The sequence below is a fragment of the Oryctolagus cuniculus genome, chromosome 8 (assembly GCF_051225735.1).
Source record: "Oryctolagus cuniculus isolate XC-2025 breed Fujian yellow rabbit chromosome 8, ASM5122573v1, whole genome shotgun sequence".
NCBI lineage: Eukaryota > Metazoa > Chordata > Mammalia > Lagomorpha > Leporidae > Oryctolagus > Oryctolagus cuniculus.
The window spans coordinates 141,923,004-141,925,271 of NC_142874.1; the positions used below are offsets into that span (position 1 = coordinate 141,923,004).

Below are 2,268 nucleotides of genomic sequence, written 5' to 3' on the forward strand. Positions count from 1 at the left end.
CTCTTCGTTTTCTTTTTATTATTCTGAAGTAAATATTCAAGCAGATGGGAATTGGAGGGAAATATCCAGTCCTTTATCTCGATTATCAGCATGAAGCATAGATGGAGGGAAAACACACAGATGCCTGCCATAATGCAGACGGTGAGAACAGAGCACCAGCAGAGGCACTTTGAAGGCATGGCAGCTCCCCCCCCCCCGCCCGGATCAAATACAGCCCGTCTCTAACTGCAGCCTTTGTCACAGAGCCTGCTCCTAGCACTATATAATCAAGTCTCGTCCTCACTTACAGCACACTCAGAACCCTGCTCTTCCTGCCTCCAGCTCACTCCCAGACATGAGGACGTTCGCCCTCCTCACTGCCATTGTCCTGGTGGCACTCCAGGCCAAGGTTGAGCCTGTGCCACCATCAGATGAAGAGATTCCAGACCAGGAGGGGACAGATGTGGGTGGCCAGGTCATGGCCATCTCCTTTGCTGAGGATGAAACCTCTGCTCTTCAGGATCCAGGTGAGAGAATCCAACATGGAGGAACTACCGAAACTGAAGAGGAAAGGTTGGAGGAAGGCTCTGGGGTTGAGTCTTCAAAGGTCTTAGTGACTCTGCTGAATTTACTTAGGTTCTCATAGCCTTGAGTTTTTTCCAACAGGGTTCAGTTCAACAGGTATGTCCAGCTAGTAGTTCCTAGTGTTCCCCACCACAGCAGGGCAACCATAGATCTGAATACTCTGGCATTTCCTACAGAGAGACTGCAAAGCAGGGAACATTCAACAAAATGGTTCAAGTGTGGACTACAGAGGTTACTAGCTGATTGGATCCAAGTACACTCTGTGCTTTGTTAAGGTATTGTGTATACCCCAAGAGGTACAAATGCATTAAGAGTTAATACTAAATGTTACAAACAAATAGAATGAAATAGAATAAACATTGAAAGTCAAAAGCCTCAAAGAGATGTTCCTCACAAAAGGCTGTGTATTCCAACATATGTCTTTGGAATAGCCTTGTCCAAATTTGGAGAGTCTTAAGGGAAGTCACCCTGGGTCAAATGTGTAATCCAGTTATGAGGACAGCATTTGACACTGCTTAGTAGAGAAACGTTGAGAACCTGGAGACCCAGCTAAAGCTGTGTTCAGATGTGTTTGACAAGGTCAGGAGCACAAAGACTCGGACAAAGGAGAAAGGGTCTCAAATCGTGTTTGTGACCACACTTGCTGTGTCTGTTCCTTCCAGGGGCTGGGTGCTCTTCCTGCTGCTGGCTGTGATGTAGTCCATATGAGACCCTCTCATCTAAGTGTGGAATGGTCCTGGCTTTTCTTGATCCTTGTATTCATAGAAGGACCCCTCTCTCTACCCTAGTTTCGCCGCTGAGAAGCCAGAAAATGCCCTGTTCGTGCAAAAAATACTGTGATCCTTGGGAGGTGATAGATGGTAGCTGCGGCCTATTTAACTCCAAGTATATCTGTTGCCGGGAAAAAGTCAAAAATGAAGAATGAACTCATCATTGCCTCCACACATTGGAGAGAACCATCTTTACTCCAGAATCGTGCCATTAAGTTTTTTTTTTTTCTATATCTCATATAAAGTCCTGGCAACCAATCTCTGTGTCAACATCTCTTTCCTATTTGCTATGCTTTTGGGTCACACTGAACTGCAATTAGCACTGTGGGGAAATCACACACTTTCCAAAGGGAAAGCTACCTCCAATTCTAGGAATATCAAGCATGAACACATACTTCAGAAAATAAAAGCTGCTAGGGAACTTCAAGTCCTGATTTTGCTCTATGTGTCCCCCTGGATTGTCTGCTCAGGTACCAACATTGAGTGGAGATTCACTCTGAAGAAGAGTTCACATGTGTTAAGACAAAGCATTTGTGTCTGCTTCAAGTTTATGGTCACCCCATGATTACATCTTTGGAAGGATGACCATCCCTACACTCATAGCACGGGGCATTGACATGAGACCTGGGGTCACAACAGCTGCACTGATCTACCTTGAATTCAGGTGGGAAGGGGCAGTTCATAAACACCATGGAGGAGAGCAACAAGCACAGGAGCCCACCCTGAGATGGACTCATTTTCAGTAGCACCTCCCCAGGCCCAATACACACTTGAGAGTCAATCCCCCACATCGGTCTCCTGAGTGTCCATAAGCTGTGGTGACCCTAACACTGCTGTGAAGTGTTGCTGAGGGGGCACCACTAGAAACTGTGAGGGAGAAAGCAGGTCTCCAGCAGTGGGGAGTCCATGGTAATTTTGGTGCAGATGTTCTCAT

At 46.3% G+C, this 2,268-nt stretch overlaps 1 long non-coding RNA gene across 1 annotated transcript; it reads left to right on the forward strand.

Annotated features, from left to right (window-relative positions):
- The first annotated feature begins 266 nt into the window (after positions 1–266).
- Positions 267–1,592, forward strand: LOC149125208 (uncharacterized). The gene is made up of 2 exons (XR_016212604.1): positions 267–506; positions 1,353–1,592. It is a non-coding gene; the product is annotated as an uncharacterized LOC149125208 (long non-coding RNA).
- Positions 1,593–2,268: the final 676 nt, after the last annotated feature.